Here is a 16,658-nt window from a genome sequence, read left to right as displayed (position 1 = left end):
GAGGAAATTGAAGCTCAAAAAATGAGCAACTTGTCCCAAGTCAGATTAGAAGATACTAGGAATAACACAATTGTCAAAATTCAGGGCTCCTGAGTCCTGGTCTCCATTACCATCATACTACATACTCTCTCTTTAGTAAAAGAAATATATTATAAAATAAAGCTTCAAATATACATTGATGACCTGTTTGTGTAGAGTTCATCCTATAAATTTCCTTGACTACTAATTTACGCATTGAACGTTCAATGAGCACTAGGAATTCACAGATGGACTTTGAGCATAGCGTTCCTGACCTTTAAACCTCTCATAGAAGTAGCATTCTAGACTAACATAGAAAGATACTGAAAAATAAACACTGATTATACAACATTGGAAATCCAACAGGGAAAGAATGTGGCTCTTCTTATCCACTTTTTTTTGTGCACATACATTTTCCTTGGAAAAAAAAAAAGAGGAAGGCATCAAGTGCCACTATACTGCATCAAGTGCCAGAGAAATATTCTCTGTGTTCAAGCCTGTTGTTCTGCATTCTCCAACTGTACTCTAATTTATGGGGAGGAAAGAATGTTGGGAATGTATTTATTGCTGAATTCTCCACTGTTATTAATCAGGACCCTCCAGACAAAGAGACAGAACAACCTATTTATTATAAAGAATTGGCTCACATGATTATGGAGGCTGAGGAGTCACACGATCTATGGTCTGAAGGCCTGAGAACCAGGACAGTCAAGAGTGTAAGTTCATTCCAGTCCAAAGGCAGCAGGAGACCTACATCTCAGTTTGAAGGTCCTCAGGCAGAGAGAGCAAGTGTATCCTTGTGTAGTTTTTTGTTCTGTTCAGGCCTTCAAGGGACTGGATGAAGCCCAAATTGGGGTGAGAATGTGTTTTACCCAGTCCATCAATTCAAACACTAACTTCACTCAGAGCTGCCCTCCCAGATACACTCAAAAAGAATATCTGTTTGAGAGCTGGGTATCTAATCAAGGTGTCACATGGAATTCACCATTATACCCCTCATCCTCTCTTTCTCTGCCCCTTTCCTCACCACTACCGTAGGTAAGTGTTCCTCAGAAACTGGTGCTCAAATGAGTTTAAGAAATGTCCCCAAGACAGAGAACAGAAGAGGAGCAGACAGTAGGTGTGGGAAGGAGAGGCCAAGTCCTAGGGAGCTGAAGAGTTCTCAAGGCATTCGGGCTACACCTCACAGACTGCCCCAGCCTGTGCTGGGGAAGCGGGTCCGCCAGTGGCCAAGGATGCAACTGTCCAGGTCTGTCCATTCTCTGTGCAGGGAGAGTAGAAGGCTCTGGCAGCCAGAGGGTGGCACACTGAGGAGGTATTGTAAGAAAAGCATTGTATCCATTGATGCAAAAGGAACGGGGGAGCATCAGGTGTTGCATACAGCATGTGCAACCATCACCACCAGCCTGACTAATAATAGTGTCTTTGTCATCAAGCGCTCTCTACCAGACACTGAGAAAATGTTTTCAGAATATTATACTGTGACTATTGTGTAATGTTTCTGAATATTGTGTTTTGATAATCAATTTCATCTCCATGGATAGCTGAGAGGACAGAGGCTTTTCTGTGGCCCACAGGAAGAGCACAGGCTGATTCAATGACCCAACCCCCAGATGCTGCATATTCTTTGCCCCATGTTCGCTCCCACACCCTAAATTATCTGGTGAAAATGTCATTTGTCATGTAAGATAATAGGGTAGAAGGCCAGTATTTCCTTTTGGGGTAGGGACAGCATCTCATTTATAGCTGTGCTCGCTTGTTACTTGTTAACTTGGTGGAACATAACCCCTCACACACTTAAAGTCAAACCTCTGAACATTCCTGCAGAGTCCTGTAGGCCTAAGCTGGCAGCCAAAGCACCTGCAATTTTTCTGAAGGCTTAGTTTTTCCAAAGCTATCGAAAAGATGCAATAGCTGGCTGGCATAGCTCTTTTACACCCAGTTTTAAACTCTGAGTTTCAAAAAATTGCCGACTAAAAGAAATCTTTAGTGCATAGTGATTGTTTTTAGGAGGCAGAGAGAACACTTCCAAATTTAGCCATTCACTATTAAATGTAAAGAAGTGGCAGAAAAATTCCCTGCACTAGCCATCAATGTTGGGAGCTTCTGCACTGGTGAGTCACACAGTTTAACCTCCTGAAGCCTCTCAAAGGACAGCTGTGTGTTTTTAAAACAAAATAAAGACATTTGTGTACTCCATTATGCCAGAGTTAGCAATTACTTTGAGTTCTCCATCGTAGAGAAACATAATTAGGAAGATTTAGGAAACTTTATGTTTTCTGAAGTTAGTCTTCTGCAAAAGGAACACTATCCTATCAAAGCAATATACCTCTTCCAAAGGTCACTTTTAAAAGTGACCTAGCAAGGAATATGTCACCAAAATCATAGCATTGCTTTAGAACAGATACCATGTTGTTTTCCTTGAGTAATTTCTTCATCTATTGTACAATTAATATTTTCAGTTGCTGGGACTTGCCAAGAACTGAATAACTGAAAAATTATTTAAAACTATCTCCCAAATTAGTGCTTTCCAACATATACATGGTGTGAACAAATATAGAACATAGTTAAATAAAAAATGTATTGCAGTAAAAGATGCATTGCCTTAATTCCCCTTGCTTTGAATAGACTTATTCTGTTTTTCTTGCCACTGTCTGAAGCAGTTCTGGAGGTCCTTTTTTGTGAGCGTCTCTAGTTGCTTGTGAACACTATCTTGATGTTCTGAATCGATTCATAGTATTGATGGCAATTTCTGTCTAATAAAAATAAGATGTTGTGTCCTTGTTCACCTTGTTCAGCACATCCACATCCATTCAACTTCTGAACCATTTATGTCTTCTCTGAACTAAAAATGACCATGAAAGGTAAACATTTACTATTGATTGAGGACATTGAGGCAGACACCAAAAAAAGATACTCACAGAGAACACTTTCAGGGCTGCTTCAAAAAATGTCAAGGACAATGGGATAAGTGTGTTCAAAGTGAGGGGGAATATTTCCAGGGGGACTAATGGCAATGTATTTTTTATTGGGATAATTTTTTTAAAGTTTAATTCACCATATCATTGATCACGCTTCATCATATGTAAAGTGAAAGCAGAAGTTTGCTAAATTTGCACAACATTGAGTATGTTAAAAAGTTACCCAGAATTCTCTCTTATTAATTTTCACCTTGTATTTTAACACATGTTTGACTTCTTTCATTGTGGTGTCTGGCATTATTTTACATAGAAGATTACACTTCAAGGAATGCTTTAGCGTGTGTGGGTATATTTTAAGTTACCATGCAATGGTGTTGAGATGTATTCAAGCAGTAATTAGGAGAAAGACAGCTTGAGGCACCTAAATTATGTGGTTCCAACTGGCCTTCTTCTGATCGCTCTCTTTGGAAAAAACAAAAGTAAAAGAGTTTTTACTTCTTTATCTTTATGTATGGATTTTTTATTAAAAAGCAAGCAATGCTTATACGAATTTCAATACTACAGACTAGTAGAAGAAGGGTAAGCCATTTCATTGTATGTGCCTTTAACTCTTGGTGTATTTCTGTTTCTTTCTGAGTACTGATGGGTGGTGGCTACCACATGTGGTAGCAAATGTGTGTGACTTCTGACTCTGGAGGGACACACACACACACACACACACACACCGAGAGACATCTTGAGGAGTCTTTCCTCACTCTCTTGGTCTTCCCCATGCCACCCTGCCCTTGCCTCTTCTCCCAAACACCCCACAAAATCTCTCCAGGGAGGAAAGGAGAGGTTTCAAGAATTCCTGAGACAAGGAATTTTACTTGCTTAGCAGCAAGAATCTGAAGACAGAAAAGGGGGAGAAAAATTAGTGAATCTTCAGAATACACTGCTCTCGTCTGTCTCCACTCACAGAATTTGTTTGCGAAGTTTCATTTTCTGGATGCTGTGTATCAGTACCGGTCTCTCAAGGTATTTACTCTTCCTGGCCTTTCTTTTTCTGGGGTCACAGGCCTCTCCTGGATGGAGCTGAGAAAGCAGGCAGAGCTCCGCCTGACCCCAGAGAAGACCCAAGATGGAAGACAGGGATCTCACCTTGCCTGTTCTGTGCAGGTGCCCTGCCGCAGGCCACAGCTGCGTCAGGAGAACATAGAAATACCTTAGCAGAGGGTTATGTCCTCCCTGCCACCTCAGTGAAGAGAACCTAGGTCTACACAGGGCTATATAAAGTCTTCTTTTGTATGTTCCATGAATTTGCTCACCTTAATAATATAACAGCTATACCGAGGATGTCTTTGTAACTGAATTTTACACACAGTAATCTAATTGTAAAAATCCTTTATCTTTAGGAATAAGGATCAAGATTTCAAAATACTTTTAGTTAGAAGTCTGTGAGTAGAAAAACTGTAGTAATGAGCAAAAGGAATATGAAGGTAAAACATGTGCAAAACAGATGTTGTATTCAATTTCTTGCCAGAACAAATTAAAAATCATAACCTCACTTTATGATTCCGATGATGGACAATCTATACAGGTGTGTGTAGGTTGAAAAAAATCTCCATGTGAAACTTGTCATTTTTAAAATTGTGGGAACCTGCTTTCCAAATGAAACCCTACTCAATTATTAAAACAGAGCTGTCTTGCTTGTTTGGAGATTTTGTAGTACTCAGACATTCACAAGGCACAACATGGGAATGAAAATAATGTCAGGGCCCATGCATCAAATGGAAAAAATATAATTAAAAAATTCAAGAACGTTTAATAAAGAACAACAAAGTATCCACTTATACTGATTTGAAACATATTAATGCTTGAATTGGGCATCACTTAATTATAAAGCCCCATGTCAGAATACCAAGAGAGTGGTCAAAATAGTAACAAAAATAAATAAAAATGTTTGCATGAGAAAGGCTGACTTTAACCCCCAACACAGTATCAGAAAGACACAGTCTCTGGCTAATATAGATACTGGTAAGTCTTTTTAAAATGTCATATAAACACCTCACATATCCACAAGGGGATTTTAGTAGGCTCTGAAACATTTGAATTTGTATCTTAGGGATTTCAGTTATTCCTCTTCAAAATCATCATCCTTAAACAGGATCTGGAGTCTATTAGACTTTCAAAGGATCTGAAGATGGGCTACAAAAGGTCTTGCAGAGTTGTATACCATTTATTTTGTGGGGGGGGAGCGGGTGTAACTTTCATACATTCTCACTAGGGTCCATGACTTCTCAACCATTAAGAAACTGTTGGAGAAAACAAAGCTCCTTTAACAGGAAATAAGTCAATTCATCTTTGATAAAACATAAACTATGCAACTCAGGAACACTTTGCAGATAGCAAAAGTGTAAAATAAAATAAGTGTTCTGTTTATGTCTCCAAGCAAGTGTGATACAATAACTGTAGTAGAGTTGCCTCCTGGGTGGATGTCTTAGCTGTCCGAGCTGGCTGTCATCAGACACTCACTCCATGCGATCTGAACAGTTGACAGAAGCACGGGAACTCCCTGTCAGCTGTACCACGTGAAACAAAGGGCAGGTCCTTGTATGCTCGGGAGGTCAGCTGGCGGCCCAGCTCTAATGGCTGCTCTCACACACGTCCATGTACTGGCTCACCTTGTTGGTGTGGGGCAGCCTTGGGGCTGCGACTTCTCCGGCTTTTGCTAAGATTTTGAGTACCAAGCAAGGTGCGTGGTGATCTCTGTAATAATGGGCACCCTTTTCTCCTGAGCTAGTTGATGAGAAATTATAGTGAAAAACAGCATTTTAAGCAGTTTTATGCTCTCCTGGGCTTAGAGAATAATATAAAATAGTAAAACTCATGAATTAGCTATAGTTTCCATCACTTTTTTTAAAAAATGGAGCCTTTTAATAATAACTAGTAAAGTGAGAGTTTACTTTCTGCAAAGAAAATGAAAATCCAGGATAAATTCCTTCTGTGGCTTCTTTTTATTTCTCAAAGGTGAATGGGAAGGACATCGATTTTTTTACAGCAAAAGAAAAAATATACACTAACTATAATTGGTGCAAAGCTATTATTTGTTGGAAGAAAATATCAGGAGATGGGAGGGAGGGGAGGAGAAGAGGAAGTAAAAGGGTCAAGGTGGGATTTTTCTGTGTACCAAGTCCCAAGAAGAATGTATTTATTACCTATGTTACTTAGAGTAACAGAAAGGGAACTCCCCCGAAAGAGTTAGGTAATATGGTGGCCCAATAAAAACATTCAGGGAGTGGATTGAATTAAGAGTTATTAGGCCTAAAGATGGTTGTGTTGCAAGGAATAAAAGTTACCTAAGATTAGACTGAATTAAAGAGGAAAATTTATTGGAATATAGATTTTTTATAGCACAACCCAAGAATGTAAATATAGTTCTGTCTCTGTCTCTCTTTGTTTTCCTGCACCTTTATCTTTCCTCCCTTTTCTCTCTGTCTACTCCTTTATTTTTCTAAACTTGCTTCCTTTTCTCCTTGCCTCTCTTCATACTTAACAGTACATGTAGCACCCATTCTATATATGGCCTTCCAAGTTTGAATACCACTGACCAACTTGCTTGCCTCTTGACCTAGTTATTTGGAATATGTGGTTAGAACTCCCCAATGGATCAACCCCTTTATATAGAAATTCGGATTGTTATAAATCAGCGAATGCACAACAAGGGAAAACTTCCCACTTTTGGTCCAGTCAGCTGTGAGCAGGGAGCAAAGTATAAATACAGCTGCCAAGAGGCAGTGGATGGACTTTCTCTCAGATGGATGCAGACATCTAGAGATATTTTCCACTATACAGATTTTCTCCATTATACAGTGGAAGGCACTTGGACTCACTGCTATCTTTTTTCTTTCTTTTAAAAAATTTTAATATAACCCGAGTAGATATTAATAAAGAGGATACAAAAGCACTCTTCTTACTTCTATGAAGAAACAAACTTTCATAACAAAATAATTAGACAATAACAATGGTTAATAGTGCATCTCATGATCTTTAAAGAATTTCCAAAATGTTACTCAAAGTGCAAGTCATAGACAAGAAAGACTCTACAAAGAAGAAACAACAAATAAAAGGAGAAAAAAAAGAGAAAAAGAAAAGAGTAGTATAAATGAAACAAAGTAGCACATATCTTAAAATATAAAGTCCATCAGTAGATGAACGAATAAAGAAAATGTGGTATTTATACACAGCTGAGTACTACTCTGCCATAAAGAAAGTTAAACGTGAGGCATTTATACGTAAGTGGATGCAACTGGGGACTATAATGTTAAGTGAAGTAAGTCAGACACACATGCTTAAATTGCTATCTTTCTCTGTCCCTGTCTTTCTATATCTATATTTGTATCCTTGTCTATGTCTATCTATACATCTGTGTGTATCTCCATCTCTATCTATCTATCTATCTATCTATCTATCTATCTATCTATCTATCCATCTCTATCGATCTACCTATCTGTACAGAGACAGAGAAAGAACAAGAAAGAGATAGATAAATAGGAAGTAGGAAGAAGTTGAAGTAATTTCCCAAATTATTCCATTGTTTCACTACTATGTTACCCAGAGAATCAAGTACTTTTTGATGCCTTTGCTTTATTATATTGATACATGCTAGCAAACCTGTTCCTTGAGGACATGTGAAGATCACTCAGAAAATTTTTTGTAAGCATGGATATAATTGGTGTTAAGTATCACATAAATATTAGATATAGTCATTATCATTTGTTAAATACTTTATGTTTTGAAAGTCCCACTAAAACATTTTTGCACTAGGTAAGTTATCTATCAAACATAAATGAAGAATTCAAATCCCCATTCTCAGGATATGGTTGCTTTTCGTGAATATGTGACAATCATTGTAAGAGATTGTATGACTTACCCTACTGGGGTTATGCTTTTGCTTTTCAATAGTAGGAAAATATATTCCCTGAATGTTCATGCAAAGAAAATACTCATTTTAATATTGAGCTCTAAGCCACATAAATAGGGTAACTTTGACAAGATTGAAAATTATCACAGTGAGGTTAAGAAATTGTAATGTACAAAAAGTATAATGAAATTGCAGAACACTGCAAGTAGAAAGGAATTTAGGGAACTTTCAGGGATTAAATAGTTCAAGTCAATCCTTTTAATTTCCAGGTTAAGAAATGGAAGGTTAGGAAGTTTCCTAAGAACTAGTTTATATTTTAGACAGTACTGGGCCTTGTAATTTCAATTCAAGAAAACTAGAAAAGATTTGACTTAAAACGTCTGTTGAGGAAATTAACATCTTTCTCTATATTATCTCTCTCTCAGATGATTAACTATTATCATCCACCCAATAATTCATCTATGTGACCACACCATTTAAAGATAGAAAGAAAAATTGGTTGAATCTTTTGTGCCCATATGATTAGAAAAAGTTACTGTTTTGCTCGCAGTAACTTTGATTTTACCAAAACTTCTGAATAGTACATTTTCGATAAAATTAATTAAAGATGATGCTATTAAGGATATTCACATCATTTATTGGCATTACTAGTGACATCTTTGAATTTTATCAGAACAGTACTGGTGACTTGAAGGGGAAAGAGAAAATTGAGAGAATAGTATAAGCCTTAGTTGCTATCACACATTGATAGTGAATACCGAGGACAGGGGTCATATTAACTTAGTGTACATGTGTAAAATATTGGGGGGTGTGCATAAAAGAGGAAAAGTACAAAAAAGCTTTAAAGGTTTCGGAAAAAAAAGAATAATTCACTATTTTGAACTTACATGTGCTTGAAAGGAAACATAAACTTATATCAAATAGTTGTATCAATAAACCAAGAAAACTGGAGTCGTTTTCGCACTGAACCCTATGCAATTGTTTGTGTACTGTCCTTTTCCTCCCCTGAGTCTTGCTGGCTGCCTTCCCATTGGTTAAGTCTCTTGGCTCTTCTGTATACTTAAATTTCATCCAGGGAAAACCTTTCATGTCTATTTATATCATAGCCTATTTCCTCTAGTTTGTTTAATGATTTATTAAATGCATTCAGTGCAGCACAATTTCCTATGAGAGTTAGAACATATGAATAAAGTTATTTTAAAATTATATTTATGTTGTGATTTATAGAATTGCAAATTGTCCAAGACATAAGCAATCCGGCTAAAGCACCACCCGGTTGCTTGGAGCCTACATCTTACTCTAAGACTTCACTGGAAAGCTCATTATGATCCTTAAAGAATCCATAAAGGAACCCTTGCAAGTCAACTCACAGTTGTTGGTTTGAGTAGTTGTGCCCATAGTGAAAGGCCAAACCCGCGGAAGGCATTAATGGAGCATACGCATACAAGAGTAACTTCTTAACTTCATTCAGAAACTAGCCTCATTTTACTCAATTTTTATACACTATTTTGTTAAAGGGAGAAAGAAATTTTACTCAGTACCAAACACTTAATTCTTTAAATATGAACTAATAGATGTATTAGGTAGAGTAACACAATTGCCTATTTCTCTTATGATATGATGGATTTAGAATGTAGCAAAAAGTAGTTTAGCAGCCATTGCAGCTTGTATTGATAATGAACCAGTTACTTAACCTTTCTGCTGAAGAAATTCAATCGTTAATTCAACAAATACTGGTTGTTTACTGAGTGTAAAGCATTTTGCTAAATTCTGGGGTGGAAGAGCAGACATGAGTGATGAGAGATGAGACAGGAGGGTATAAGGGCCGGGGTGACATGCGAAGCTGTTAAGATTTATCCTTTTATATCTATGGGTGTCATAAAAGATTATAAGCAAAGGAAGGGCATGATCAGGCCTGGTTCTTAGAAATAGCACTCATTGACAGCAGTGTGGAGCATGGATAGAAAGAAGGCAATCCCAGTCTCACTTAGGAGACATTGGGATTAACCAGACCAGAGATGATGGCAGCATGGACCAAGGCCATGGTCGGTGGAGATTCAGGGAAAACAGGGTCTTGAGACCCTGTTACATAGTTCAGGAGGAATTTGTGCTGGATTGGATGGAAGCTAAGAAAGCAGCATGACTTGACAGTGATTGATAGGATGGTGGTGATTTTGGACTGTGCAGATCAGGCAAGAAAGGATTCACTTTTATACTGATAAAAATAATGTTAGATTTCTAACATTGTCTACCAAGTTATACTTGTAAAGTGACAAGTACATTTTCAGACTATATGTGTAACGAAAGCAAGATTAAAACTGGTTTATGTTGTTTCACTTCTGCTAATAAGTGGGCAAAGAAAACCAGTCTAAATTGGCAGTCTCCGTGGTTTATATTTAAAGAACAGCCTCTACTTCCCTATGGAAATGAGGAACCGTCCTTATAGGAAATTCCATACAAAGCTTTGAGGTCTAACATGCCATGACTGATTGACTAGGGCACCTGAATATCTAGTTCCTAACTCAGGAGAGCAAATGGTAGAAGAGAGAATTGATGAATGCTTGACTTAAACTCATTCTTTGAATATCTAGCCGTGCATTTTATGTCATCTATCATTGTGGTTTCTTAGCACTTAGAAATATGAGCTTGAAATAAAAATGTAGAGAACCACCTGTCTTCATGGCACTATTCCAGGAATCCACAGCCAAATTTATGCTCACCACTAGCAGGAAATGTAGGCAGCCACCTTCCCCTGCCTCTCTCAGATACATTTTTCAAAGGAAGAGCTTCGCAAAGAAGCTAACACTGTGTTAAGCCTCATATAATAGAGTGCACTTCTCGTACATGACAGCTTAAAATTCATGTTAGGATCTAGAGGGAATGAGGTACAGTAGACTCATGGTACACAATCTCTGCCATCTCCTTCAGCCACTTGACCGTGGAATCTAATGCAGTACAAGTTTGTTAGTGACAAGAAAAACCAATAGTGAAGCAAACTGGGATTATTAAGTGTCATCCCAGGTAAGTAATATGAGAATAATTCATTTTTGTTTAACTAGTAGGCTTTGGAAGGTCAGAAATAGGTCATTTTGAGGGAGCAAATGCACATGTATTGATCTAACTTACATGGTATTCTGCTTTCTTGAATGGGAGAGGTGTTCTCTACTCAGTAATGAGTGATTAGTTGTCAATCAGTGTTGATGAAATGCAAGACTGAGGAACTGTCACAACACACCTGGGGTGCTTTTGAAAAATAACGAGTATGGTTCCACTCAGCCTCACCAGATCAGAATTAGAGTCGGGAGCATGGGAATCTCTTTTCTTGGCAGTGTGGATTGAACCTGAGGATGCTCTACCACTGCTCTACATCCCTGATGTTTTCATATTTTATTTTGGTGATCTTTCAATGCAATATTCAAAAATTCAGTATGAGACCTTTCAGTAAGACAACTGCCAACCCAATATGATATCCTGTGGGCTTAGTTACCCAGCAACATTGCTGAAATGATAAAGTAGCATCACTATGATATTTAACATGTAGAAAAACACAAGCTCAACTATTTTTTCAAAGACATTTTTCTATTACAGATTTATTTTATCTTTAGCTTTAAATAATGTTTGACTATGCAAAGATAAGACTTTAGATTTTTCAATATCTACAAAGTGCTTTGTGAAATAATGCCAGGAGAATAAGATCTATTTAAAATCTGTAGACTGTAACAGCTTCCAGTGTATGTATGCTCAGTTTTTCATTGTTTTTCCCCCTTCATATTTATAGTGAGGACAAATTCATTCTTTTTGGCTATTCTTTTCTAGTATTAAAAAGAAGAGTATGATAATAATCATTTAGTCATTCACAATCTGCCTACTTTTTGATCTGGATCGTGTTTAGTAATAAAGGATTATATTTCATGTAGTTTTTCCAACTGTATTTCCTACATACATAAATTATAAGTCAAAGAGGCAATTTTTCAGAAGCTATCAGCTTTTAGAATTTGACATGTCTTGCAGTGTATAGGTCCAACACGATCTTATAAAAGGTATGACCTGTCACAAGCTGGATTTCTGTGTCTTTGCATGTTCAGCAAAATTTGTTTTAGCAGTCTATTCCTGGAAGATAGTACAGGGATTTATAAAAGTACAAAGAAAATGTTACTATTTGTTATTTAACATACACTTGTAGAAGAACTCTTTTCAAGAAAATGAAATGGTGTCGAATATTGAATCTTTTAATCTGCTACATTTGTGATTTTTCAAATCTACATATTTCTGTCTGTGACTTCTTTTCAATACTGCATAAAAGCTTTTCATATTTCTTTTCTTCTTTTTTAATTTAAAGAGAGTAGTACATGAGCCACAAACAAACAAAAAAATACAACAGTAGCGGCATACCAGTATCAAGAACTTTATTTTGAAAAGAGAGTGAAGGGGTTAATCAGGAGGATCCTGGAAATATGGTTAGTCTACAACTGGTGGACAGTTCCAATCCCACAGATACGAGAACTTCTCATGTTATTTGATATTGTTTGATTGGAGGGGATAATCTTTCTCCTTTTGCTTATGTGGTCGTATTTCATAACTCCAACTGGTAACAAACGATAGTGATACAGAAAGTAGGAAGTTAAACCTTGGGTTATATGTTTGTTTGGCAATGATGCTTAATGAATTTTTAAATTGAATTTAAGGCCTCCTTTCAACCTTTTTCATATCTTGGTGTATAGGTCTGCCCCTAGACAAGGGAATTTGTTATGTGATACAAGTTTTTAATTATGTGTTTGTAAATCCAAGTATGTCCTAAAACAGCATGATCAACAATATGTAGTGTATCACCTATTGTAACTGTCCTACTAACTTGTTTCAAAACTGTTCCATTGTTTATTTCTTTTCTTTCTTTAAAATAAATTTTAAAAAAATAAGAAGAAAGAAGAGAAAACAGCATGCTCACAATATCATATATTTATCTCTCTCTTTCTCTCATGATGGCAATATGGTTATTGATTTTCCCTGATAACAAAGCTAATATATGTCCATAATAAAAGATTTCTCAAAGTGTTTCTGTGTATAATAATAAGGGGAACTCAGCCCTTCTTGAACCTCTCTACCTTCCTACATTCTCCTGCTAACACCCTCACCTCCATCCTTCCTACTCCACGAAGATTAAGTTTGGAGAACATGTGCATACGGATTGTGGATATGTGCTTGCACATGCATCTGCTTGCATCGGCTGCACCTAGGAGATAGTTCCACGCCTCATACATGGTAAGCATTCATTAAAAGTAGGTAAAATTATAATTGGTACATGACTCAATTACACAGTTGTTCTTAAAACATTTTTGTAATTTATGCTCTTTCCTATAATATGGCAGGATTTCTTTCCCATAAGAATTACAAAACTTTCATCTGATGAGTATTAATTTTATTGTTGTATCTTAGTTTGTCTAACCAAGTGCCTGTCGGTGGGGATTTCAGTGTTTAAAAATCCTGTTTTGCAGTAAATATAATGGTAGAACAAGTACTGCCCCCAAAATATTGAGCTAATTTATACCATAACCAACAATGTATTAGAAACCCTATTTCTTTAGACTGACATCAATATTTGGCATTGCTGCTATTTTTTGATCCTTGTGCTCTGATAGATGAGATATATGGTTCAATTAATTTGCAATCTGTCCATCATTATTGATATGCTTATTGGTCATTGGTTTTCTTTGGGGTTCCTTCCCATGTCGTGTAATTAGTTCTTCCTATGAACTGTTTCTATGTGTTTGATATCGTTATTTCTGTAAGTATTATTACAATTAGCTTCACTTGTCTCACAAAGGTTGCAAATAGTTTTCTTTGCTGTATCATTTGTCTTTTTATTTTATAGATGGTATATTCTTCCACACAGATGACATAGTCAATTTTCTTCATTTTTCCTCATGCTTTATAACCTTTTGGTGTCAAATTAAAATGCTTCCCACTTCAACATTTAGATATTTGCTCTTGTAGTTTTCTATTACTTTTATAACTTTATCTTTTACATTTAAATCTAGCCCATTTGTCTCATCTAAATTTTGGCTTTAGATTTTGTTCAAAATGATATTATACACAGATTAATTTGGAGCGAATGAGTACTTTATCACTTTTGAACCTTCCTACCCTTGGGAGTAATAGAGTATACTCCTCATGTATTTAAGTTTTCTTTTATGAACTTCTGCAAGTTTGCGATTCTTTGTGATTCCTGGGTATTTCTGAAATCATAAAGTATCTTTGTCAAAAATTTTGGGAAGTAGTGATCTTGGTTACATTCTTCATACCTGAACAGATCATTAAGGCAAAGAGAAACAGCTCTCCAGGTCACTAACCACAATGAGGCTGCCCATGCAGACCTGCTGTGAGGCTGGGGAGTGAGGGTAGGGAGGGTGGAGGGTTAAGCGGGGAGGGTTGAAGAGGATAAGCAGGTTGAGGACCATCCAATCCAAGTCATGGGCTTGATCAGAATGCTGTGAGGGTGGTTGGATTGGCGTTCTAAAAGAAGAGAGGTTAGGTAGGTAAAATTCTTGAAGGACCAGAAAATATATTATATATATTTTACTCCAATTAAGTTAGAGATTGAGTTAATTACTTGAGTTCCTCTAATCATACCCAGTGGTTCTAGTTAGTGTCATAGAAATTTTATTTGAAGCTGCTTGAGGTGGTGCTACCTATAATTCCATCACTGTGGGAGGCTGAGGGAGGAGGATCCCAAGTTTGAACCTAATCCAGGCAATGTAGTGACTAAGCCATAGTCAGACTCTGTCTAAAAGTGAAAAATAAAAAGGGGGCTGAAAATGTAGTTAAATGTGAAGGCCCAGGTCCAATCCCTAGTGCAATAATTTTTAAAAATTTTTGGTATTGTCAAATTACACAGACCAGAGTACAATACAAATGAAGGATCAACAAGTAAGAGAATTTTCCCTACACATTTTTTCTCTCAACCATGATTAACTTAAAATACTAGCACATGCCCATCTATGTGCTTTAAGCTGGACACCCTTTCTCTTCTTCCAGTTGTAGTAGTAATCATTCCTGCCTCCACACATGCATCAAAAATTAGCCAATTAGAATGAAGAAATTTAGAATGTCACCACAAAGTAATGCTTTTTAAAGTTTATACAGTCTATTATTTTAGAAAATGTATATCTATTTTCAATATCTATTTATTTATTGTTAACTTTTACTTTTTAAAACTTGGGGCAATGCAATGAAAGACAGACTTCTAAATTCCTTTTTCTTAAAGATTTTCTGGGGGGATCTTATTCTTTGTTAGTTGAAAGGCTGCTCTAGAAATCTTCTTGTGGTCATATTTTAATTACAAGATTAAATCCACTGTCATTTAGGGGCTATGAATAAGGACAAAAATAAGAAGCAAAAGTTAAATCAACATTTTCATTTTCATTTTGTGTCCTATATAGTAATAGAGAACAAATGGCCTAAAGATTATAGTGACAAACTGTTATTATTAATGATTAATTGCTTTTGCATTGAAATTTAAAAGATGATTACTGATCTTTAAATTGATTTCTATAGATCCCCAATGATATATTGATTCTTCTGAATCATTTTTGAGATGCTTTACTTGTGCTTCACAATGAAATAGGAATGTAAGACAATTGGTGGCTTACAGAAGAAAGTTATTGGCTACCATAAATTGGTAGGCTAAGGATAGTTGGTGTACTTTGGGGGACTTGGGCTGAAGAAACTTTAACATTTAGTACATTTATATGCTGTAAAAACTATATTATTTAGCTGTGTCTGTTTTAGAGCATATTGGGGCTGGGGAGATGGCTCAGCAGCATAGCACCTACCTGGCAAGCACAAGGTCCTGAGTTCGATTGCCGGTACAAAAAAAAAATACTACACCAAAGCACAAAAGAAAATCCAAAAGTACTCTATTCTGAAAGAAAAAGGGTGGTGTGAAAATATTTAGAAATTGATGAAGATATTCCACAAGAAGACAGTTATTATAGGATGTCCAGTCCTTAAAAGTGAGGCCTTTGTTAAATGATAACAGATCAATTAATAACATTTAAAGAAAGACTAAAATGTGTATAAAATCAGCTTTTTTTCTTAATTTTTGAAAGAAATACAGTTAAAGTTACAGGCATTGTGTATTTTAACTACATGAAAATATTGGTTTTAGTTTTAGAAAACTCTTCTTGCTGCTTTCAATTTTCCTTGTAACGAATTACTATAGTCTTCTGAATTTATTCTTCAGCTATTTTCATTGCATTTTTTGGCTTTTACTATTTAAAAAGAGTTTTAGCTGTCATATTTTTAGGTGTCAATATGCAGTGCCCACTGAATGCTTCTCTGTACACTTATATTTCCAATTTCTTTTCTTTATTATAGAATTTCTTATTCCTCCATCTCCAATCTGAATTGAGAGCTTTTCAGATTTCCTAAGGTCACAATTACAACCTATTATATTCTGCTCATGTATGTGCTCCAGAGTAAAATTTCTCTACAGCTCACTCATCAGACAAGTCCATTTGCTTTCTGATTTCCAGATAGCAGAAGGAAGCAATTGTATGTTGATAGCGTAATCTCATTTTCAACATATTCCCTGAAACTATTCTTTTGGGTGTATCTTTCCTGCCACTGAGAAGTAGTCATGAGAAAATGTGCCTTAAACCTGGGTATTGGGTGGACAGTTTTGAACCAAATGTCCAGTTCTTTCTTAACGACAAGGATTAGGAAAAAATAATACCACTTCCAGAAATATTTTTAAGAGTTCATAGGGAAAAAAAATATTCATCAGGTTTATTTTTTCTGACATTACCAGGAGTCTTATT

This window comes from Chinchilla lanigera, unplaced genomic scaffold (genome assembly GCF_000276665.1).
Source record: "Chinchilla lanigera isolate Chin_1 unplaced genomic scaffold, ChiLan1.0 scaffold00002, whole genome shotgun sequence".
NCBI lineage: Eukaryota > Metazoa > Chordata > Mammalia > Rodentia > Chinchillidae > Chinchilla > Chinchilla lanigera.
Note: the sequence above shows the minus strand (reverse complement) of the source record.